This window comes from Anolis sagrei, chromosome 1 (assembly GCF_037176765.1).
Source record: "Anolis sagrei isolate rAnoSag1 chromosome 1, rAnoSag1.mat, whole genome shotgun sequence".
Lineage (NCBI taxonomy): Eukaryota > Metazoa > Chordata > Lepidosauria > Squamata > Dactyloidae > Anolis > Anolis sagrei.
The window spans coordinates 108,878,803-108,905,328 of record NC_090021.1 but is presented as its reverse complement, the minus strand read 5'-3'; positions in this window follow the sequence as shown (position 1 = coordinate 108,905,328).

Genomic DNA, 26,526 nt, shown 5'->3' with positions numbered 1-26,526 from the left:
TTAAAATTAATATAATAAGAAAGGGAAAAACATATAAAATCCTATTAAGTGAATGCAAAGATTAGACACTTCTGATTATAATTCCCCAAGATCTTCAGTGGCTGGTTATTTCTTTTCGAGAAAGCCTTTGGAAATTGGTTTTAGCAAAAGAGGTTTGTGATGCTGTACTATTTTTAATCTTTGTTTTGAAGTAAGACTTTAATTCTTTGGTTGTTAAATATTGCTTCAATTTTAATTCTGTATACTTTTAACCTTATCAGTATTGTATTTTATGCCAATTTGTAAGCTGCCTTGAGTCCCAGTATGGCAGAAAGGAGAGGGATAAATAAAGGATGGGTGAAGGGGAGGCAGGAAGGGTAGAAAGAAAGGACATGGGATGAGAACTGTTTGTGCCAGTTTGTATTGTGAACATTGTGTTCTCTTCTCTCAAATCTAGATCACCCAATGCATGGAAAAATATGGGCTTAATGTTATGTGGTATGAATAAATCCATTGGCAATATGATTGTATGGCTTTAAATAGTAAGGGCTATAATAATATAGTATTACTATATATTACAAAGTGTGTGCTTTCAAATGCATGATGCTTGAGATCCACCCAGGGTGGAGAATGTGAAACACGGGTAGCACAGAGAAGTTTTCCAAAGGAAATAATACATGCTTCCGATCCTTCATTTATCAGTGATCCAAAGACACAAAACCAAAGACTTCCTCTCATGTCATCAAGTAAAATGGATAGCTTTATATTTGTGGACTGTAATAGATTTTTCTGAGACATAAAATGGGATAAGTTCCTGTTGTCTTTAGGGTTTACGTGTTAATTAGATACCATTGGTGGAAAACTTTTCTTGCTTATATTCTCTCCAGGCTTTCATTTGAGAAAGAGAGAAAACATCTTAAGAAGCCCAGAAGAAAAGGATTATATTTAACCTTAAAGGAGCATGCATCTATTCATCAGGACTGGACTACATGTATCCTGTAAGCAAACTAATACACATAATCCATTTTTAACCCTCAAAGCCTTCATCATAGTGCACAGTAAGCAAAAAATTAAACTTGTAGTGACTGTGTATCTTATAGGAAATCAGCACAATTATCTTTCCAAACAAGGCAAACATTTTAGTTCTATCAGTGTTTTTCAACCTTCCTAATACCGGCAACCCCTTAATACAGTTCCTCATGTTGGGTGACCCCCAGCCATAAAATTATTTTTGTTCCTAATTTAGAACTGTAATTTTGCTACTGCTGTGAATCATAATGCAAATATCTGATATGCAGGATATATTTTCATTCTCTGGATCATATTTGACACAAATACCCAATACGCCCAAATTTGAATACTTGTGGGGTGGGAGGTGGGATTTAACTAATTTTGACATTTGGAAATTGTAGTTGCTGGGATTTATAGCTCACCTATATTCAAAGAATATCCTGAACTCCACCAATGATGAAATTGAACCAAACTTGGCATACAGGACTTCCATGACCAACAGAAAATATTGGGTTTCATGGGCATTGACCTTGAGTAGTTCACCTACATCCAGAGAGCACTGAAGACTCAAACAATAATGGATCAGGACCAAGCTTGGCACGAATACTCAATATTCCCAAATGTGAACATTGGTGGAGTTTGGTGAAAATAGACTTGACATTTGGGAGTTGTAGTTGCTGGGATTTATAGTTCAACTATAATCAAAAAGCTTTCTGAACTCCACTAATGATAGAATTGGGCAAAACTTCCCACACAGAACCCCAATTTCCAACAGAAAATACAGTGTTTTTTTATGGTCTTTGTTGACCCCTCTGACACCCTCTTCACATCCCCCCCCCCCCCACAGGGTCCCAACCCATAGATTGAAAAACATTGGTTTATATGAACAACTGAGGAAATGAAAAAATAGAAGTGGAAGCATGTGTGGTCCATAGCAAGATTGGGATGTGGATGTCAAATTGCATACCCAGCATAGCACTTTTCTACTCTTGATGTGTGCACACACACATATCCCTGCTTTCATCTATAAAACACAAGTTTGCTATTTTATGCAATTCATTAAGATTGGTGTGAATTGGCAAATTTGAAATTGGTCATCTGATAGGAAAAAAAAACATTTTGACAACCCTTCAAGAAAGTATGTCATTGGGCATGTGATCTGGCTTCTTTGGGAAATGAAGATACACATCCCATCCTACTAGAAACATCCCAGTAGAATGATAGCAGAGCATTTTCTTGGTAGCAGAATAAATAGTACTCTGCTATGACCAGCTGCAAAAGCAACACCATGAGCGGAGAAAATTTTCTTTGGCGATAACAATTCTCTCCACTTCATGTCATCCCAGCCATGGTAAGCTGAATTAAGGGATCCATAAAGGAAAGCCATTCTGTCAGAATCATTCTGTGAAAAGATGCTTCATTTGCTCAGTGTTTTTATAAAATATGGAAATGTTCCCTGGGTGATTCTGCAAAACAGTTAACCAGATGTTTAAATAATGATTACTAAGTGTCCTGTGCTCTCATACATTTTGAAACAGCTGCCACACCTGCTCAGATTAGATTGATGTGAAAACAAGCTTTCCACGTCACGTAAAAATGCTACTTGACATATGGTTGGATCCTAGGGAGAGCCATTCTGGGAAATAAGCACGTAGGATGATGCACAAAGGATTTTAAAGCAGCACAACAGAACAGCTTGTGTGGTTGCAAAGCAAGGTGTCCTGTTTTACCTTGCACGGATCTGCAAACGTCAGTGTTAGGCAAAGATATTATTTTCAATGATGCTTAACAACAATGTGCACACAGGGCAGGGCAAAAGGGTTTCAGAATTACTCCTGTATCAAATATAAGAGAGCTTGCTACATCAGGTCATCTTCAAATGTTTAGAGCAGTGGTTCTCAACGTGTGCTCTATGGAGCCCTTGGGGTGCCACAAAGCATACTGAGGAGCTCCCCAGTCTCTCCTCCTATTCCCTCCCTCTCCTCCCCCAAGTGTTCCCTCCTCTTCCCCCTCCCACCTCCCTTGCCACTAAAAGCCTTACACGAATATTCCCAAAAAATATTAAAATTAAAGTCCAACTTAAGACCCGAATATTATTTACTAAACCTGACAGATTTCGAATTAGACAAAAACAAAGACAAAATATACTTCTATCTAACAGCTGCAGCAAGAATTGTCCTAGCACAGAGATGGCGCTCTAAAGAAATTCCTACAATCGACATATGGATTACCAAGTTAAGGGACTACATGGACATAGACTCCATAACATTTCTGCTCCAGATTGCTCACTGCTGAAAGAATACCTTCAGGAACAGAAGCTTAGCAACCTTGATTAAACAGAGTAAACAGAATAGCAACGACAAGAAGAGTGACATTATTAAATAAGAGAAATAAGAGAAAAATTGAAATGAGAGAACAAAATAGGTGAAGCCAGAGAATACTAAGAAGGAAAAAAAGCAAGTAAGGAAAATGGGAAGACAGAATAATCTCCCCATGGAATTGACTGGAAGACAAAATCCCCATCCCCAAACCTCTCCAACCCCTAAATATCCTATCCCCTCTTTCTATCTTTCTTTCTATTTTCTCTTCTTCCTCCCCGTTTCCCCCTCTCCACCCCTTCCATCCTCAACCCATTCAAACCCAATTTTTAATGTATGTATATAAAAATACTTTCTTTCAATAAAGATTTTTTTTTTAAAAAAAGAAAGACGAGGTAGAAAGGTCCCCTTTTATCCTGATTCTGGCCGAAAAAATTGCATATTTGCCTCACTATATATTCCTGAACTCATGAAAAATATATGATTTCCTTCCCACCCTCTGGGGAGACTGCCCCAGCACATGTCCACTTTTAAAGAGTACAAAATGTTGTTGATGCCTTATGTTTAATGGTTTTAATGATTTTAATTTATAGTTATATTTGTGTTTAGTTATGATTTTTCCCTTTCTACATGTATGTTGGCATTGAATTTTTGCCATTCATATGTTGTAAACCACCTTGAGTTTCCCCAGAGGTGAGAAAGGCGGTATATAAATATAGAAAATAAATAAATAAAACAGATGATCAGTTCATTGAGCTGTGAAATGGACACACAGCTGATTTAAAGGAAGTATGAATGGAGAGCAATTAGAACTCTCTGAAACTATAAAACAGAGCTTGAACAAACAATTGGGAAGAAGAAAGAAATCCAGTGGAAGTTTTCTTTTTCAAAAAAAAAATCCCTCTATTATGTGCTGAACCTCATGTGCACACGAGAATCTGCTCATATTTATATTAAGATATTTGTATACACAGTCCAGTGCATAATGGATTTTTTTTAAAAAGAAAATACTTCTGCCAGCTGTCCCCATCTTCCCTCTATCTTTTTCTGATACAGAGGAAGCCTGTGAGGATGGCAGGGGAAGAAATCCCGTGATCCACAGGTCTGTATGGGGACATGTTCTCAGGTCCCGGGTTTTTTTGTTTTCCATTTAAAACCCACATTTTTGTGGTGTCTGGAAGTGCCCTAAAAAGATAAGGCTGATTGCTGACCAGCTCTCAGTTAATCAAGTTTTGCAGTCAAGGGTAAAAGTGTCACTCTGAAGCAGAAATAAAAACAAGCCTTGGATCTGCATATTGTAGTATTGGATGATACAGCAATCATGTTTTCATAAAAGCAGAAACCCCATCTCAGGGAAGTGGCGGCACAACAGGGCCAGAGACTGAAAACAAAGGGTGTAATATATCAGTTTTCCACCATAGTCATAAAGTCTCTTCCCTTGAAATATGTTTTGACTGGTCAATGAAGCTCTAAAGCCACTATTTTGGCAGAGTGCATTGATCTTCCCAGGAATATCCCACATTGCCAAGGCTGGTGATAAATTTAGGCGTGACAGCTATGCCAATAGAAGCCAATTTAAGTCACAGAAAACCTTGTTTTTCAGGAAGCAAGAAGGGTTGTACTGAAGGAAAAGAGAAGAGACACCTGTCACATTTGTATTCGGGAGCCAGTGAGACAGAAGATTTATACCATTAATTATCTTCTGGATATTTATTGTCTGTAGCAAGTCTTCTTCCATTATGACTATTGGCCAGACTCCTAGATCTGCTACTTAGTTAGGGAGATGTAGTTTAGTAATGTCTCCGCCCAAATTTACCTTAAAAGCCAGATGTTGGGTAAAGCAAGGGGACTCACAGTTGGGCACAAGAAAGATAGTTGCCAATCCCCCTGGCAAACATCCTGGAGGGAAAGGGGTGAAAATATTACCCTCGTTGAAACCCTCTCAAAAGCTGAATTGATAGCCTTTGCCCAATCTGAGCTGGATCTTAAGATATAACTGGCTGATCCAAGATGGTTTAAACAATTGATTTTAAAGTGGAGATATTTGATTTTAGTGTTTATGTATATTTGTTTATATATATTGTTCTCTGCCCTGAGTCCCCTTCAAGGTGAGAAGGTTGGAATATACATGTTTTTAATAATAATAATAATAATAATAATAATAATAATAATAATCTTTATTTGTACCTTGCCTCATCTCCCCGAGGGACTCGGGTAGGCTCACAACATTACATACATACAGTAAACATACAGTAAAATAAAATAAACAAATAATAACACATCAAATCAATATAAAACAAACAAGATAAGCCAAAACACAAGTAAACAAAATAAACAATATAAATTATAAAACATTAGTTAAAAAAGCGGATGCATGAGGGTGGCATTTCCATATCTTAATAGTAAGACTACAATGTCTTACTGAATCCAGATCATTTGTGGATCTGTAAATCTAGATTATGAATTCCTAATTGCAGTACTAAATACAATCCAACATTTCTAGTTCCAAGTTCGGACTAATAAGTGAATAATTAAATTACAACTATAACAACATTGCACCCATGTTTTTAATCCCAAGATCTTTATCTGTGGTTTAATTCATTTGTGATTTGGTTATTTTGGGGATAGTTGTTCTGCATGCCATTTGTAATTTCACTTTTTCTGTTCACAGTAAATTTGTAGTATTCACTCACAAAAATCCTTCTCACTGAACAACTGGGCTCTGACTTTATGGTTCATTGATGTGCCATTTTATCTTTCTTTACAATGTCATGGTCACTGTCAGGGGCAAAACAGTATCTATAAAAACCCTTCTTCTTAAGAATTAAGCAATTGCCAAAGATGCTTCATAGCCTCAGCAGTGTAAAGTGGAGTTAGACTTTATGCAGCTTCCATATTGAATAGCAATGGAGAACAGTGCATGTGGATCTACTGCCAATAAGCCCGTCTGACAATTAATTGAGCAGTTACAATGCTAATGTATAGAGGTGCTAATGTATAGAGGCAATGTCTGTATTGTGCATTGCAATGCACTATTTCATGTGCAATGGTGCTACACTGAAAGCTGTGCTTCCATCACTGTCAGCAGAATGCAACTGTTGTGTCTTGTCTGAAAGCATCACTCCATGTGTTGCCTATATATAATATTTAGACTTTGGCAAGTTCAGTTTTTTGCCATTTGTTACACTTCCTTAAATGAAAATAAGTGTGAGTGTTAAATTTAATGCAATGGTGAGATAAACATTGGGTTCTTTTGTTTTGATTTGTTCTGTTCCTTTACTTTATCCGATGCCCGCCTCCCACTATGTGCTATTACAATGTGCTTCACATCTTCACGCCTTGTTAAAACATGATAAACTTAGTTCCCAGACAACCCCTGCTGAACAATTTGCATTGAACCAGTTATGATGACGGAAATCAAAATATTTCCTGGCCAGGAGGTTTCTTAGGTTATCATGCAACCCAAACATTCTATTTCAAACTCAGATCAATTGCATGGCTAATTAATTTTAAAGCATTTCTCCCAAACTGTCTGCAGTGCTGTTTTCTCTACAGTTTGAGGAAGTTCGCTCTAAGGTCATATTGGATTACTATCTTATACTCACTTTTAATTAACATTTGGAGGAAATCAGATAACAACAGAAGAAAACACTGCTTTTGCTATGAACTACTGAGCTGTTTCTTCAAATAGCTGTGCTTTCCCCTGCTGTAGAAAGAGACAGACACATTTTTGGAGTAAAATTGGAAGAAAATGTCCCCTTTGAATAAATGCAGACAACTGCAATGTTAATGAAAGTGTGGGAATTTTGTGAAGATCTTTACTTCTAGTACAAAATGGATGAAATCACAAGACATTTTAAGGCACTGGATAATCTAAAGCAGTGTTTCTTAATCTGGGGGGGGGGTGAAAGGGGGTGTCAGAGGGGTTGCCAAAGACTATCAGAAAACACAGTATTTTCTGTTGGTCATGTGGGTTCTGTGCGGGAAGACTGGCCCAATTCTATTGTTTGTGGGGTTCAGTATGCTCTTTGATTGTAGGTGATCTATAAATCCCAACAATTACAACTCCCAAATGTCAAGGTCTATTTTCCCCAAATTCCACCAGTGTTCACATTTAGGCATATTGAGTATTTGTGCCAAGTTTGGTCCAGATCCATCATTGTTTGAGTCCACAGTGCTCTCTGGATGTAGGTGAACTTCAACTCCAAAACTCAAGGCCAATGTCCATCAAACCCTTTCTCTATTTTCTGTTGTCATGGAAGTTTGTCATGAGAGTGCCAGGTTTGGTTCAATTCCATCGTTGGGGGAGTTCAGAATGCTTTTTGATTGTAGGTCAGCTATAAAGCCCAGCAACTACAACTCCCAAATGACAAAATCCACCCCCTCCCCAATCCTACCAGTATTCAGATTTGGACGTATTGGGTATTTGTGCCAAATTTGGTCCAGTGAATGAAAATACATCCTGCATATCAGATATTTACATTGCAATTCATAAGAGTAGCAAAATTACAATTATGAAGTAGCAACTAAAATAATGTTATGGTTGAGGGTCACCACAACATAAGGAACTGTATCAAGGGGTTGCAGCATTAGGAAGGCTGAGAAACACCGATGTAAAGTTTCCTAGATTAAAAATCTTCTCTCTAGAAATCTTTAGGTCCTCACAAGTAACTGGAAAGTTAGCCATAAAATCATGATGGAGAATCTAGAAATTTCTAGGGAAAATATTTTAAATTGAATCTGCAAATAATCGAATCCGCAGTAGCCAAAACCACAAATGGGAAGGGATGACTGTACAGCTATCAGAATCTGAAGTGGGAATTTTGGGACCTGCAATCCCCGAAGTAATTTTTCAAAGTGTTACAATTTCAAGTCTGAGTTGCTTTCTGGGTGCGGGAAGGTCTTCTTTCCCCCAATTGCCTGGCGTGATTGGAAAAAAGTGTAAAGCATGCATAACTTTCAAATGATGCATATGAATGAAGTGCTAAAGCAGACTTCTGCTTTACTCTGGCTAGTTGTTCCCTCACAGGTGCCAAAAGGAGCTCGGAGCTCATATTTGAGTAAGCTGGAAAGAAAAAATCCAATCCAAGACAAGTATACCTCACTTTTTTATTTATTATTTCCCTATGCAAGTCCACCTCTTTAGTCAACATATAATAGCCAAATCTAACAAGGACAGTCTGCTTTTTGACATATTTACAGGGAAGATTGGCAGCAGATCCAACTCTGCTATCTCTTTACTCTAAGATGGAAGCAGACAAAATATTAATCAAATAGAGAAAGCCATCATTTTTATCTGGGAACTGGCGAGGAGGTCAAGAGTGTTAGATTTTACTTCCCCTAAAAACGTCTGCTCAGGTTTCTGGGCAAATGAATAACACATAATTCACACCTGAATTTATGACCTTGTATACAGCGGGGGAGACTGAACTAAATTCTTGTATAAATTTGGAACACCTTGTCCAAACCCTATTCAATAAAAGCAATGTTTAGGCCAGAGGTCGCCAAGATTCATAAATTGGAGAGCCCACATTCAGAAACCTTATGGGCATGGCCATGATCCAGCCAGTCAAAGTTAGGCACTTTTAAATCCCATTTACTTCAATAAGAAAGGTTTAAACACATACTTAACTCTCCTGTTGAAATGAATGGGGCTTAACTAGTTACAGCTTTTGTTTGGCCATTGCCTAGAAACAACATGGTAACCATCATTCCTCTCCTTTCCTCCTTTGGCACAATTATGGGAATTATGCAATTCCCAACATTCTCTATTTTTTTTAGACAGCACTGGCTAAGGATCCTGGGCTTTGCAGTCCAGCAATATTTGGAGAGCCACGTGATTTCCATTTCTTTCCTGGTTTTTCACCCCAGTTTAGACTTTCAACAGCAGGTCATGCTGAGCTGCAAACATGCAGAAATAGGTATTTCAGAGAAGCACTAAGGTATCTATTTAGCTACTGTGTTCAGTCTAGATAACCAAGGGCTCATCTACACAGATCACTTAGGTTGGTTTAGAACCAGTTTGACAGAAACTGGTTTTGTTGTGCAGATGATTAGATTGACATGTCTGAAACAGCTTCGAAACCAGGAAGATGATTGCATTAACTAGTGGCCTCTAAGTAGTTGCTAAATCCATAGTAGTATCTAGAGTTTAACACCCACCAGACAGGCCCATAGCCAGGATTTTGATTCGGGGGGGGGGGGGGGGCTGACTCTGAGTGAAAGAGGGTCTACCCTAGCAATCCTTTTGTATTGTTACCCCAATACCCCCATGCATATGGGATATATTGAGTATGGTGATCAGATCATGATATGAATAAACATAACAGTTTAAACAATGCATCAGTAAGGCCTTCTCGCAGACCACCATGAGAATTTGGGGGGTGGGGGCTGAAGCCCCTCAAACCCTCCCCCCCCCCGGCTACATGCCGGCCACCAGAGAATGAGTGTCCCTCCCCTAATTTCTTTTCACTCTGCAAAACTGATTTTGATGTGCAATGTGGTTTATCTCTGGGGCTCACTGATATGCAGTAAGGGATTTATTTCAGAGTTTCCCTGACTTTGCTTGATGCACTTTATTCCTGCAGTGACACAAGAGGTTAAACCCTTTTGCTGGCTGAACTGCTGATCTGAAGGTCAGAGTTTCAAATCCACGAGATGAGGTGAGCTCCCATCTGTCAGCTCCAGCTTTCCAGCTGGAGGACATGAGAGAAGCCTCCCACAGAATGGTAACATATCCAGGCATCTCTGCAGATGGCCAATTCTCTTACCCCAGAAGCGAATTGCAGTATCTCAAGTCGCTTCTGATGGGATTTTTTTAAAAAACTTTATTTCCTTTCATTTGTTCTTCAGTGCACTTTGGCAGTGTATATTTTGAATCTTGCTGTATGGTCAGTGTAGATGTGCCCCTAGTTCAATGCTGTAGGAAAAACTGTTTCCTTGTCCCACATTCATCTTCCTGTTCAGTTCAGACCAAAAGTCAAACCGAACATTTCTTTTAGATACCACTGGTTAGAAAAACCTCTTTGTGCAATTCCTGGTAAATGCCAGGTGTTGAATGCCTGTCTCTCTGTGATGTGGATCTGCTTGAACCAACAGACTACTATGTGTAGGTTTGTGGCTTTGGCCATAAACCTTCTGAATGAAAATATTTCTAAATATTCAGTCTCCAAATTGCAACAGACAAGAATTGGGACATGCTAGGGAAAAAACCCACGCTTTTTTGAACCATGGCTCTCAGATACTCTTAAGTAATGATTTGTGGGAAGGGCGCCAATGTCTCCCACTCTAATTTTGTTATCAAGTAGATACGTTCTTAACATCAGGATTCCAGATATCATTTTCTCTATTTTTCCTTTGTCCACAAATTTTCAATATCCATTGATTACTGAATATATATGTATGAACGTATATAAGAAAAAGCCAGAACCCATTTTTTACTATTCCAGAAAATTTTACTGGCTACCATGAATAATTCATGGCTCAAAAAAGGCTTTAGACCACATCTGGAAACTTTAAGAGTTGTAGTTCAAAAAGTAACCCAAGCTTTGAAGCAAAAGCCACCCCCATCTAGAAGCAATGCTGGAGCTTTATTAAGAAAAGGTGTAATTGATGAAAGACAATTAAGATTAAAATTAATGTGGGTTGTTCACTAAATCAGTAAGATATTTCCTCCAGCCCTTGTGAGGACAGTTCTATTAGCTTTACAGTGATGTCTGGTAGCAGAAATGAATGAATCTCAGGGTGACTTAATATGACATATTGCAGGTGCTTTGCTTGTATCTCTTTATAATCTCCTCTAATCCCTACATGAAAAAGAAAAAAATCAGCAAACAGCCTCATATAATTCTAAATGATTAATTTCTGATTATGAGCTGTAACAGGAAGGAGGTTGAAGAGGACAGGAACCATGGCCATGTGTGGGTAGAACAGATTGAGCACCTGTGACTTTTAAAAACATAATATTCATCTTGCTGCCATGGCTATAATGCAACTTAATAAATGAAATAACACTTGGTAGTCTCAAAAGGGCATTCTCTGCACTGGAAAAAACATGGAATGGGGTATGTTATGCCCCTCCAGTGGGTAGTTTGTGCTTCTTCTAAGTGTCAAAAGGCAGTCTGACATTGCTGTTGGGTTTGCATTAAGGTAGGTTAAAACGAGGAGGCAATTGCATAATCCTCTGTTTTGTCATTAATATTAGATCATCACTTCCAACAGCAAAAAATGGCAACAAAACAAGTTCCTTCTAATGAGCAAATGCCAGAATGATCCAATGTAATTTTGGAAACAATTTGCATGATATAGGTTTTTCTGGAGTTAGCTTTTTCAGCAGGACACCCAAAGCTCCAGTTTGTTCACATGTGTTAGCTCCTAGACATTAGTCTGGACTCTACTAAAAAGGTACACTAATAAATGCAATGTTGATAAACAAAGACAATCCTATCCCTAAGCTTCTTGGTTTCTGTAGTCCAACAGAGACATATATGAATATAAACACAAGAATGGCACCCAGGCAGGCATGGGATTCTTAAAACACTTCCAAGATCAGCTATGCACACAAGGACCATATTGCGTCCACATGCCCATGATTTACAGTTAAAAGTCTGCCAGAAAGAATGTCTACTATTTATTTATTTGGCTAATGAATCAAATCTATGTTCAGGTCCAGGCTATTTGGCTGACCACATCTCCTTGTATGAACCTAACAGGGCCCTGAGAGCTTCAGGGGAGGCCCTTCTCTCGGTCCCACCTCCATCTCAAACTTGGTTGATGGGAACGAGAGAGAGGGCCCTCTTTCTTAGTGGCTAGAATGGCCCCCTCCCTGTTGTCCTCACAGCAGAAAGCCAAACCTTCTGATACAGACAGGTTTTTATAGATGAAGGTTTTTAAGATCTAGTCAGGGAGTGCTGTGTTTTTTTTAACTTTGAAAATGTTTTAATGGATTTTAACTGAGCATTTTTCATACTGTTTATATTTAATTCTGTTTTAATGTTTCCATAATTGTATATTTTAATGCTTTTGTGTTAAGCCACTTTGAGTCCTCTCCAGGAGAGATAAAGAGTATAAATAAATAGAATAATAACAATAATGCTACTTTCCATCTTCTTGCAATAAAGGATTACATGTACACCCCTGTTCCTCCCTATGCAGTTTTTATGATCCATGTGGGCCTGAACCAAGCCATTTTGCAGCTTGAAGCAAAGTATAAGCAAGCATTCTGTTTTTTCTGTTCATATGCTGACCAAACTGACTGTCAAATCTTGCTCTAGCAGAGAAGCTATCCTATCAGCTCTGTTAAAAGAATATTCAAATTGCTATCCATTTTCTGTACATGGAATAGGGAAAGGAGAGGGAAATATAAGTCTGGAAAATTGTGGTTTTTCTTCATTTATCTTTTCCCTGGCAATCCTTTATGCTACCTTCCATTCAGTTGTGAAGAGACCACATTAATCCAGAACAGGGCTTTAAGAGAAATGGGTATTTGTATGTGTATGTCCAGGAGAAAAGAGGAGTTGAAACTCAAGGTACTTATTGCATGAAAGGAATTTTGCTCACAGAATCATAGACTGGAAATGGACTGCAAGGGTTATCTAGCCATGCACTACTGAAAGATGACCACCCAACCCAAAAGCTTTACAGTGGGTGTAAGGAAAGTGTTGTCCGTGGACAACATTCAGCTCTCCAGCTGTACTTTTGCAGCTATGAAAGCTCCTGTACAGACCTTCTTAAATTGTACATGTTTGTGATCCAGTTTCTGGGTCAAAATATGCCAAAAATAACACAAAAAATATGGAGGTTTAACCCTCCTCCCTCCCCACACAGCCTGATGGGGAGTGGAGTCAGAACATTTGCAGTCGTGAAAATTTCCCAATACAAATAATGGAGTTGTTAATACAGGCAAAGTATTTGCTCACTTAAAAAAAGAAGACATAAAAATAGGATCTAGACTGGATATCACACAGCTTTGGAGCAGTTCCCATAAAAGTTCTGTTCCAACCTGTAAGTACTCTTCAGACTAGCCAAAACTGTTGCAGGGAACAATGCTCTGTTGGCTAGACATCAACTGGTGAGTGTAATGCATATATCTTGACTAGTTCATGTATATGCCTTGAAGCATAAGTTATCAATCAAGTTGGGATGTTTTAAACAAGGTGCAATTTGAGTTTGTTCTCATATTTAATAACTTGACTCAAGTAGGAATTTTAGCAGCAACCTAACTCCAGAATTAAGTTATTCGTTAGTTAAGTGAGAGAGAGCATGTTAAAGAGCCGATAAATGTTAAACTTCCCAGCTGGTCCTTCACTTCCCCCAAATATCCATGCAAAGAGACACTTGTTGTCAAAGTTAAAACCATCCTCCCGCAACTCACACCATCAAGATGGGATGAGAACAGGCATGTAGCCAGGGGGGGGGGGGGGGGCTCGGGGGGCTTCAGCCCCCCCCGAAATTCTCATGGTGGTTCGCGAAAAGGCCCTACTGGTGCATTATTTAAACTGTTATGTTTATTCATATCATGATCTGATCACCATTCTCAATATATCCCATATGTATGGGGGTATTGGGGTAATGATACAAAAGGTTTGCTAGGCTAGACCCTCTTTCACTCAGACTCAGCCCCCCCCCCCGAAACTCAGCCCCCCCCAAACCCCCCCTGAAAATTTTTTAGCCCCCCCCCGAAATGAAATCCTGGCTACGGGCCTGGATGAGAATGATAGGAAATGCAGTCCAAAGTACTGGAAAGGCTACCTCAAAATATTTTCTATTGACAAGAGCCTTCCTGACTCCAAGCTCCATTTCTCCATCAAGCATTCATGATGGAAAACTGCTTCCTACAGAGAACCCATTAGCTACCAGCACTGAGGTTAATAAGCAAACTGTGAGTGCACTAGATAGCAAATTGAAATGAGTCACAAAATACATTGAACATGCCTTTCCTGTTGGTGCGTCATTAGCGAGAGCTTGTTCCTTAACAACAAGAATATAAAGATCAGAGGCACATTTTATTTATTTATTTATTTAAATCTGTGACGGCCAACATAACCTTGACCAATGGGGGTGAATAATTGGATTCTTCTGAAATGCTTAATCTCAGTACAGTCATTCCAAACATTCAAGTATATGTACACTGCTTTTCAATGTATAGTTAAAAACAGAACCAAGGTAAAAGCAAATGTTTCCATTTGACAACAAAACCTTGACAAGCATAATTAATGTAACTCACTGTTTCCACTTTCTATATTTATCCACCCTCTGACTTTACGGTCTACAGTCCCTCTCTTGACTGTATATATATAATATATATGCCAGAAATTCTGGGTAAGATGCTATATATCTGATTAAGTAGGCTGTAGCTCTCCAAAACACATGTTATATTAAATATGTTCTGCCTACATCCTTTCTGTTGGCCCCTACTAGAGCAAATTCACTGAATCTGTTATTGAATGGTAATTTAACACTTGAGGAGATCCCATGGGTTCAATGGATTTATTCTAGTTGGAATTAAAAATAAGATCTAAGCCTTCATATTTAAGGTGCCACAAGGTTCTTAATTATTCTGATTGGCTGTGGTTTTTTGCCAAGTACAAATTCAGTAGTAAATCAGGAGCTACAGCTTTGCAATATAGACAATAACCTTAAAGTAGAGGTCTAGGTTTATTAGGCATCCTATTGAAAAGATATGCACCAGAATTTGGATAAAGAGTAACATTAATTAATCCTTTCCAGTCTTTCAGAGTTCCTTATTTGGAGCTTTGATGATAAGGTCATTAAATATTAAAAACATGACATCCTTGTCTCAAGAGCCAGCATGGCATAGTGGTCTGAGCATTGCATTATATCTCTGAAGAACAAGATTTGAATCCCACTCACCCAAAGAAACTCACTGGGCCACACTTTCTCAGCCTAAGCAGAAGGCAGTAGCAATCCTCATCTGAACAAATCTTGTCAAGAAAACCTTGTGATAGGGTCTCCATAATTTGGAAACGACTTGAAGGCACACAATAACAACATTCCATGTTTCATATTTATTCCAGAGTCTACTCCATACACATTGCTGCAGAACGGTCTCTTAGATGTGCCCTGTGGCAACTATCCCAGCCATGGAAATCCTATTGGCTCCTGCAAATGGGTCAGCTCCTTCATGATGACGTGATGGCACCGGTCTTGGACAGCAATGGCTCCCAAAGTGACCCAGTGGATTCAGGTGTCAAATAGGGATGTGTTAGTGCCCCAACCTTATTTTCCATCTTCATCGCTATGATACTTTATCTTGTTTTACTTATTTCATATCAAAAGCATTGCCTAAATTAGTATAAAACTGATAAAATAGAAGGAACACAAGTGGCTAAATATCTTTTGACCAAAAGCAGGCATCTTGTTGATGAGATGCTTCCTACCAGAGTGGAAATAATGTATTGGACAGATGGCAGGCTATTTAACCTCAACAGGCTAAAAACCAAAACCAAAGTCACAGCAACATCTGTTATAGAACTCCAACATGCTAATGATAATGTAGTCTGTGCGCATTCAGAAAAAGACCTACAAGCCACTCCACACATCTTTGCAAAAGCATACGAGAAGCTCTGCCTCTCATTGAACATCGAGAAAACCAAAGTGCTCTCACCAGTCACCAGCCAATACCTCTGCAATGCCAATTAGAAATGTTGACAATTTCTGCTACCTTGGCTGCCACCTCTCCACAGAAGTCAACATTGACACTGAAATACAACACTGCCTGAGCTCTGTGGATGCAGCATTTTTCTGAATGAAGCAGAGAGTGTTTGAGTATTGGTACATCTGTAGGGATACCAAGGTGCTTGTTTATAAAGCTATTATAAAGCTGAAGCCCCTCAACACCCCCCCCTCCCCCGGCTATGGGCTTGGTGAGATATAAAAATATACATCCTCCCATTTTATGGAAATAAGTTCTGATGGCTATATTGTAGTTTATATCAGGTATGCAAATTTGTGTGCACCTTTAAAGCCCTGCTTGACCTGTGGTGGTTCCATGAATTTTGTAGGGTTTTCTTAGGCAAGGATTCCTCAGAATAGCTTTACTAGTTCCTTTCTCTGAAATATAGTCTACAATACCTAGTATTCATTGTCAGTCTCCATCCCAGTACTAACCAGGACTGAAACTGTTTTAGCTTTCAGCATCAAGATCTGGTGCCTTTTTGAGTATTTAGGCCACTAAAGTCTTAATACACTTTCTGCCTTCTTTTCTGTGTATCTTTAAGAAACATTAACCTCTTTTTAAAACTTCCTACCATTGAGGCAACATAGTGATTTATCACAGTTAACTGTTGTGCATTGTAGTATTTGCTCTTTTGTTTTTACACCATGTTAATTGCACAGGAAACTGGTGCAAGACACATTTGCTGCCTTTTATCACAGCAGTGGCTAGGTAGAGCCTCTTAATATTCAACAAGGAACAGATGGGTGAAGTGAAATGTTCTGATTAGTATCTCATGGAAAAGAAGATCTGTGCGCATGCAGGAAGCCAAACAATGCCGCTGTATGCCATCTGTATGATCTCAATTTGCGGTAAGTTGTGAGCGTGAAGAAAATGAAGCATTTTTCCATGAATAGAACACAAGTGCTCATCAAATTGTCAACAACTGTCGTAATCAACAGAAGAGATGTTGCAATGGACAAAATCCCACCAGTTTCTCATTGCTGATAAAAGGCTTTTAGGACAGGAGAAATGGAACCACCAGGGAATCGTGTCCTGTTCTGAAATTGCAGGACCCAGAAATAAAGACATTACTCCAGGAGTGATTCAACCAATGCGCAATAGAATGGCCCCACTACAAGTCAAAATGGACATATAGCCCCCTTCCACACAGCTGTATAAAATCTCACATTGTCTGCTTTGAACTGGCTTATATGGCAGTGTGGACTCAGATAACCCAATTCAAAGCAGATATTGTGGGATTTTCTGCCTTGATACTCTGGGTTATATGGCTGTGTGGAAGGGCCCCTAGATATTTTTACCAGCCCTCATCAGTGTATCCAGTTGCTGGGAATTATGGGAGTGGTAATCTCAAAACTTCTGAAGGGACACAGCTATTTTAGGCCATCCAGATATTGTTTGAACTGCACCTTTCAGCATTCCTCATCATTGCTGCTAATGGTTAGAGTTGCTGGGACATGCAGTCCAACAATATTCGGAGGGACGAGCATTTTCTGCACCTTGTTTAATCAGTATATTTCTATTGGACTCATATTTGGGGGGGGGGGTTAGAAAAATAAAATAAATAAAATATAGCAACTCTCCATATTAAAAGCCACATTTATAAACCCCCATGTTATTGGCTTGCCAGAGGATGTCCTTGCCAGCTAGGACAAGTTACAGTGCTAGCCATGTTTCCTTTGGAAGCGGGTTCTAAAGCCTAGGGCCCCTTCCACACAGCTGAATACAATCCCACATTACCTGCTTTGAACTGGAATATATAGCAGTGTGGACTCAGGGCCCTTCCACACAGCCACGTAACCCAGAATATCAAAGCAGAAAATCCCATAATATCTGCTTTGAACTGGGTTATCTGAGTCCACACTGCCATATATTCCAGTTCAAGGCAGATATTGTGGGATTTCCTGCCTTGATATTATGGATTATATGACTATGTGGAAGGGTTCTAGTAGCTTTCATGGCCATATCTACACCTAAATCAAGGGTAAAGGGTTTCAAAGCTGCTTCAGTGCAAACCTCAGAGCCCTCTGGACTCCAAGGCATGACCAGCTGGGCTGAGGGCATACTGAAGCAAGCAAGCAGTTCCCTTTCAGGATCCTTCCATGCAGCTATATAACTCAGAATATCAAGGCAGAAAATCCCACAGTATCTGCTTTGAACTGGGTTATCTGAGTCCATGCTGCCATATATTCCAGTTCAAAGCAAATAATGTGGGATTTTATTCAGTTGTGTCGAAGGGGCCTCAGAAGATAATCATATTTATCAAATCCACATATTCAGTACAATCCACCTGTCCACAACTCCAGAACTTGAAATCCTGTGTCCAGTTGATGTGGATTAATGGTTGGATGCAAAGGTTCTGCTATGAATACAGCTGCGCAGCATATGGACTCTCAGTCGCAGTTGAGCTGTATCTCCATGGTCATTTTGGCCATGGAAATACAGCCCTATATAATCCTGTTGAAATAATACTTAATTTTATTTTTCTTCTTCTAAGGTATTACTTACTCTTAGCTGCAATGTTATCTTCATATCATTCTCTGCATAGTCAGCTCTTCACTTTCACAGCTGATAGGGGTGCATGACCCATATGAATGTGGAAAAAACTGTATTTTCTTTCACCCAAGGGAACACCTCTCTAGAAATCTCTAGGTTCTTCAGGGCTGCTCTAGAGTTAACATCTGGTGGAAGTCATGCTAGAGGACCTAGAGATTCCTAAAGAGAATCATATTCATCAAATCCACGAATAATCAAATCTGCAAACAAGGGGGTTGGCTTTACTTCTTTGTCTAGATCAGTGGTTCTCAACCTTTGGGTCCCCAAGTGTTTTGGACTACAACTCCCAGTAATTCCAGCCATTTTACCAGCTGTTAGGATTTCTGGGAGTTGAAGGCCAAGACATCTGGGGACCCACAGGTTGAGAACCACTGGTCTAGATTGTAAAGATCTTGAGTGCTAAATTCACAAAAGACCCATATGGAGTTTGTGGAATGAATAAGTGTACTATCCCCCTGCTCCCTATTTCTTGTCGCTTTGAGTTCAACCTATCTTCAGGACCGCATCTCTTTCTGCATTAAGGCTCTTCTTTCAGTCCCACTATTGTTTCAAGCATGGTTGGTGGGGACAAGAGAAAGGCCTTCTCTTTGGTGGCTCCCTGGCTCTGAAATACTCTCCCCAAAGAAATTAGATTAGTCCCCTCTCTTCAGGCCTTATGGGTGAGTCTAAAAACATGGTTCTTCACACAGGCTTTTGATCCTGAGTAATCCATGGCCAATGTGATGAATCATTGATAGTACTGGCCCGCACTTTGATTGTGTGTTATGACAGATAGCCGGCCAGGTTCCACTGTGTTTTAGGAATTTTCTAATTTTTCTAATTTTATTAATGGGATTTTTACATGTAGTTGCTTATACTTGTATTTATACTTATACTTGTATTTATACTTATGTATAGTTGTCTGCACTTGGAATGCTTCTGTGAGCTGCCTTGAATCTCTTTGGGGAGTTGGTGGTGGGGTACAAATAAATATTATTGTTATTGTTGTTATTATTATTATTGTCTGCCCTGCCTGGTCTCTGAACAGCTCTTGGAATAAACTTTGTGCTATTCCCCACTTGGCATCTCTCTCCCAGTTTACCTTGGCCACTGTTTGTATATTTTGACAAGATTTCCATGCCTTGGATATTTTTACATATAGATGTCCATTATAATTTTGGTTGTTTTCGAATTCAGACATATGGTTACATTGCGAATAACATGACAAAATCCAAATGTATCTCAGAAACCCAAAAAAAAACTAAATAAAAACTCTTACCAAAGAGTTTTCAGTTGTAAAGGTTTTGTTCTAAATGAAGAATCAGGTTTGATCCTATTTTAGCTAGCATGTATTCATCTCACCCAGATGACTGCAGTGAGAGCTGGCCAGGGATTTTCATGAAAGACTTGTCTTCAGTGGGGCCCATTGCTAACCAACATTCATTTGCTTCTGTTTCCAGCTTCTTGGTCAGGCCAAGTCATTGGCAAGAAGATGAAGTTGGCTGAAACTTTCTAGGAGGTTCTCTGCTTCTGCCTTCTTTGCATCTGAATTCATTACCCACAACTCTTGCAACATTATGAATAGAATTTCCAAATGGAAGCAGCAGCAGAATTGGAACATTGTAGGCAGCTATGATAAATATATTTTACATTAAATTGAAATTAGTTCGAATGTTTATTTAACATAACTTTTCTTTTGAAAAAATGCTGTGCTGCTTCTAGAAGGGCGAGTTTTCTTGGAGAGGGGTATGGCTCCAAGTGGAAGTATCTTTCAGAGCCTCTCCATATTAGTCTTGATTTTATCAAGGGATGGTAAGGTTAATACAGAAGCCCAAAAAACATGGACAATGGCAAAGGATTGTGGGTATGTAGTCCTAAAGATCAGAAGGGCAGAAGATATTGTGTCCTCCTGAGGCTATCAATTGATTTTAGAAAACATAATGAAACATAGTAAAATGGTATTTGAGAAACATGAGATAGTACTGGATCTTTGAAGCAAAGTAATCCAATTGTGAAGAAGCAGCTGAACAACACTCAGTCCCATGCTGACCCCTCCATAAGGTAGATATAAGAATGAAGCAAATTTAGTCAACTTTGTAAAACATATAGAAGTAGTTTTATTTACTAATATTTGTGCAGAATCAAATGTATGGTGTAGCAAAGGAGAAAGACAGAAAAAGAAGGTTGCTGACTCTTATAGGAGTGTACCAAAGCTTTTAATTGTGCCCTGTGGATTTATAGAGACCCCCTTTGTTGCTTATTCACAGATGGATTATGTGTTAGATGACTTGCCTCAGATGATGCATTATTTTAATCTTAATCTCTATTATAAAATTGCAAAGTAATAAAAAAATAAGACAAATGGCTTAAGAACCAATGTAAGGAGAAAGGAAATGCTACTCCTCTGATAAAAGTCCCTATGCTTGGTGATCTCAATTGATCCATATTTCCCTTCAGTGCAGCCCAATGCAGTCTAGTAGTTGATCTTTACATATATGCCATTTTAAAGCAAAGTTCTCCTAATCCAGTTGACCTGTTGCATCAGTAGATGTGGGAAATTAACCAGTGCTATAAAAATACAAGAGACTTTTAAACAATTTAAGAACAAGGAGCAGCTTGTTACAAAACGGCTTAGTCCTAGTAATGAAACATCAAGGCAATGAGAGGTAGAGCAGGCAAACAAATGAAGCCCCTATGGGAACCTAGCAACAAGGCCAGAATGCTGTGTCTATAGACACATTCCACTTTCAGAAGCAGGGCTACCAAAGTGAAAATCTTTAAGGCAGTGGTTCTCAAGCTGTGGGTCCCCAGGTGTTTTGTCCTACAACTCCCAGAAATCCCAGGCATTTTTCCAGCTGTTAGGGTTACTGGGAGTTGAAGGCCAAAATGTCTGGGGACCCACAGGTTGAGAACCACTGCTCTAAGGTTTGTGTAGAAGAGGGAGCTGGAGCAGGTGTGGTTTGTTACTGGTTGCATGAGAAACAACACCTGCTAAATTTCCCTTTGTATCGCACTTAAAACTACAGATGTCCTGTTCAGTTTTCTCTTGCCAAGCCTACACAAATAACCTCAGACCAACTGTAATGAAATGATTGGTCTAAAACAGTGTTTCTCAACTTCCTCAACCTCCAGAAATCCTAACAGCTGGCAAGCTGGCTGGGATTTCTGGGAGTTGTCGGTCAAAACACCTGGGGACCCACAGGTTGAGAACCACTTGTCTAAGATCTAAACCATACAACACAGAAGAAGACCACAGCTGGTGTTATAAAAGCAACTGATACACTCACGAAAACTAAAAGGGTCACATTCTGTCTCTTCATTTCTTCTTAGAAGGCATCCCATGGAGATAACAGGGCAGGTCCTGTTCCAAAAGTAGCCCTGAAACCTGACTGAAGTAGTTTATACCACTCAGGGGAATATTTGAATAACAATATGGTAGGAGCATGAAATGGCGGTACCCATGTCTCATATCCTGATGTGGTTAGGGAATGAGATTTGTCTTGAAGATAATTAATGGCATATGGATTTTAAATCATCTTTCAGTGTGGCTTCACACAGACCTAAAACTCATTTTCCTTGGGAGAGGGAGACTCTGAGACAGGTGTAATCATGTTGACTGGGGGCCTTTAAAAAGAAGGTTCTGCTGAAGCTCATTAAACAGTGATGAGCAGGCAGAGGACAGTGTTGTTGCCAAAGAAAAATGCTCTGCTTGTTAAAAGAACAAAAAAAAAAAGACGGTTAATAAACCCACATTAAACAGCAGGTTCTGTTCCAACAGCTCTCAGCATACAATCAGGTACATTTTAAAAAATCAATTCCTGATCCCTATTGAAGAAAATGTATAAGGGCTACCTTGAAGTGAGGATTATACAACAAGATTCAACTTGTTTGTTAATCACTTTTTCCTAGGTAACTGCAGAAATTCATTAGTACAGAACTCTTAGTAAATTAATACTAGACTATTAAGAACAGATTAAATTTGGATTTTAAATCTTTCTGATTCTAATTCCCTTCCCCACTTGTACTGAACTGTGTTGACTTACAAAAGCAATTTAAAAACGCCTGATTTTCTTCCTCTAGTTAGAGTACCAGAAGAGTATTTTTGGTTCTTCATTCTTTATGATGAAATGATGAATAAAATGTTAAAGAATGATATGGAGCACAAATGAAAATGACATGAAGTGCAGTATTATTGCATCAACCTTCATCTATGACCCTGAACTGTACAAAACTGGCCCATGCCTGTTTTTGTGCTATTGTTTTCAGTTAACTAATAGGAGATTCCAAAGAAAATAAAACTTTGGACTACAATATGGTATCCCACTGAAAGATTACTAGCAGTCTGTTAATTGAAGATTAATATGATCTGGAAGTAAAGGTCTAGCATTGAACTAAAATGAAGTGATTTTTCAACCATAATGGTTCCATGTTCCTTCTATGTTTGTGGACATACTAATGATATAGGATTATCACTTGGCTTAGATTCCACCTGAACATCAGGAACTTCCTAACTGTGAGAGCTGTTCAGCAGTGGAACTCTCTGCTCTAGAGTGTGGTGGGGGCTCCTTCTTTGGAAGCTTTTAAACAGAGACTGGATGATGTACTGTCAAAGGTTTTCATGGCTAAAATCTCTTGGTGACCATCTGTGATGGATTTTCTATTTTTACTGTTGCACTATTGTTTTTATGGTTCATGTTTTCAACTTATTTTAATTGTTTTGATAGCATGTTTACTTTGGACAGTTTTGTGAATTTTTAGCTTTGCATTTTTTATGTCTTGTAAGCCACCTTGAGTTCTAAACTGAAAAAAGTGTAATAGAAATAAATCAAAAGATTATGATGAAGAATAAGAAGAATATCAAAGATAATACATCAAGTAAGAGTTATATTAAGCTTTAAGGGTACTATTAACATTTTACAAAAGAAACCCTCCAGCAATAAACCATAATAAAGACACATTTCTGGAATTTTTTAAACTTCCCTGATTTTTCCCCTTAGAAAAAAGTGCAACATTAACACCCTTTTACAGGGTGTTCCCTTTCTCAGTATTTCTTCTTTTTTCTTGCGGATCTATATATCTCTAGACATAGGCTGTAATTATTTCAGTTATATGCATGGCATTAATTAGAGTTATTATGTCCATGTGCCCCTTTTCGAATGCTGAGCAAGGAATTACCCATCGCTTCCTTGTGTACAAACAATGTAGATTGTAAATTCTGAGGGAATGGCCATGTCCACTGTTGGGTCTGTGGGTACAGCAGCTAGGAAGCAGACATACTTGAAATCCTAGAAGAAGAGGTTGGAAGTCACTTTCCATAAGCTACAGAAATTTGTTTTTTTTTTGTCACTCCTTGGATTAAAGAACCCAGAAAATTCCAGCCAGCTTTCTTTTTTCTGCACAGAAAATACAGACAGAGCTGGGCAAGCTCCCTTCCACATTGGATCCTGTGCCAACGGTTCAGCATTCACATCCTTCTTCACACAGATGCAGCACTCTGTAATGCAGCAGACTGCAAGAGTATCCTATTTGATCACAGAACTCTGTGAGATGCTTCCAGGAGAGCATCCCAGCTGGTGCTGTTGAGTTTTTAAGGGCATGCTTTAGAACAGTGTTTCTCAACCTGGGGGTCGGGACCCCTGAGGGGGTGTCAGTGGGGTCGCTAAAGACCATCAGAAAATACAGTATTTTCTGTTAGTCAAGGGGTTTCTTTGTGGGAAGTTTGGCCCAATTCTATCATTGGTGGGCTTCAAGGGGCTCTTTGATTGTAAGTGAACTATAAATCCCAGCCACTACAACTCCCAAATGTTAAGGTCTGTTTTCCTCAAACTCCACCAGTGTTCTCATTTAGGCATATTGAGTATTCATGCCAAGTTTGGTCCAAATCCATCATTGTTTGGGTCCACAGTGCTCTCTGGATGTAGGTGAACTACAACTCCAAAACTCAAGGTCAATGTCCATCAAACCCTTTCTCTGTTTTCTGTTGTCATGGGAGTTCTGTTTGGTTCAATTCCATCATTGGTGGAGTTCAGAATGCTCTTTGATCTGAGGTGAACTATAAATCCAAGCAACTACAACTCCCAAACGACAAAATCAACCTCCCACCTCAAGCCCACCAGTATTCAAATTTGGGCATATTGGGCATTTGTGCCAAATTTGGTCCAGTGAATGGAAATATATCCAGCATGTCATATATTTACATTACGATTCATAACAGTAGCAAAATTACAGTTATGAAGTAGCAACAAAAATAATTTTATGGCTGGGGAGTCACCACAACATAAGGAACTGTATTAAGGGATCACAGCATTAGGAAGGTTGAGAAACACTGCTTTAGAAGTTGTGCAACTCCTTGATCTGGCTGTGATTTTGGTAGTAGCCAAGATGACTAAATGGATAATTTGACCATATCATGAGAAGAGATAACTCACTAGAACCCACCTCCCCGAAAAATCTTGGTTAAGTGGAAAGCAGTAGGAAAAGAGAAAGACCACATTCCAGAAGGATACACCTAGTCAGAGAAGCAATGGCCCTACGTGTGCAATATCCATGCGAAGTTCTGTGGATAGGATCACTTGGAGGTTTTTCATTAAAGGTTTTGCCATAAGTTCAAGTTCGCTTGAAAGAACAGGACACATTTTGTGTGGCAGCCAATTTAATAGAAAGGGTGGAGCTGTAGTAAAGGTTTAATGGAAATTGTAGATTGAAAACTGAATGTTGGACAGACCAGAAATATAGATAGAATAGAAAAAAATTTAGTCTCTTGAAAACCTTGAAAGCAACAGAACATAAATGCCTGCAACTATTCCGTTCTACAGTGCAATGTCTATTTGTACAAAAGTCCTATTGAATTCAGTGAGTCTTATTCTCAGATAAATGGCTACAGAATTGCAGCTAATATTAATTGGATTAGGGCCACAGTAGGGTTTTGTTTTGCAATTTAGACAGATTAATCCCATCTAGGAAGGAAAGATCCTTAAGGACTATTCTAGAGATTTTCCTAATTAATATTTCCTGATTTTTTCCGTATGCCTTTTTGATAGACTTAGCCTTTGTAGATGGAAAAAACACTTCACCTCTAATAAACCAATGCAGACATTTCATTTTTGTCAAATTCTCTTGGCAACAGTTGAAGAGTATGCATGTATATGTAAAACATTCAGGAAAAAAGAGAAAGGTTGACATTCAGGGCAAACGTCTCCCTTTTAAGCAAATATGTAATTAATTTAAACACTTGAGACTCAGCCAAGTCTCAAGATCTCACAGGGATCTTAGTTTCTGTGGTTTTGAAGGAAATGATGATGAAGTTTTATTCTGATTATCCATGGCAAGAAATTAATTATGACTGTCCTTTCCTGGTCGTAATGGTAATTTCACTGTGTGCTTCTACTGGTATCAGGTTACTAGAGGAGATTCCAAATAGGTATGAAATTAATCTTGTTCATAAAGGGTTCAGCAGATAATCATTTCACCACAATTTTACATCCCTTTGCACATTTTCTTCTATAATAATAATAATAAAAATGAGAGGAGAAACTGGGACATTTTAGTAGCAGCTGAAGAAGGGAGGAATGAGGATTAACTGTCTCTGTAAAACTGGGGTAACTGGAGATTATGCCACATCACCATAAAAACCATTGTCTTCTGGGCTTCTTTGTTTTTATTAAGTTTGTATAAAATATTACCTGGAATCAGGGAAATTGTGTTGTTTTCTAATTTGAGTTAACCTAAGAATATTAGAAGGCTAGACTAACAAAAATCTTGAAGGAATGAAATAAAAATAATGGCAATGCATATTTAACACACTCAATTACCTTTTTTGCAAATTGCCAAACAGGCAATTATGTTCAAGCTATGACTCAAATCCCCGAATACTAATAGTTGTTCATGCACATCAAAGAAAACATATAACCTAGGAACCTATTGGCCTTCTAAACATTTTATGTAATTCCAGACACAAATGTAACCTTTTTAGTGTGACCAAATAAATTC